A 229-nucleotide genomic window follows, 5' to 3' on the forward strand; every position below is an offset into this window, starting at 1 on the left:
AAAGCGAAGGTATAATTGAAGAAATATTTACAAAATAATTCTGAAGACTAAGAAAATAATCACGAGAATAAGATTTTTAAATCTGGAATCGTCGAGAATCTTGTAGGTAGCCTTATGCTAATTGGGAATGGAAAGCTAAAAAATGGAAAAAAAATATATCGGGGTATTTTTATGACTAATGGTTAGATAAAAAATAATTAGATAAGGGACGATAATATACAATCTAGCG

The sequence above is a fragment of the Penaeus monodon genome, chromosome 34 (assembly GCF_015228065.2).
Source record: "Penaeus monodon isolate SGIC_2016 chromosome 34, NSTDA_Pmon_1, whole genome shotgun sequence".
Taxonomy (NCBI): Eukaryota; Metazoa; Arthropoda; class Malacostraca; order Decapoda; family Penaeidae; genus Penaeus; species Penaeus monodon.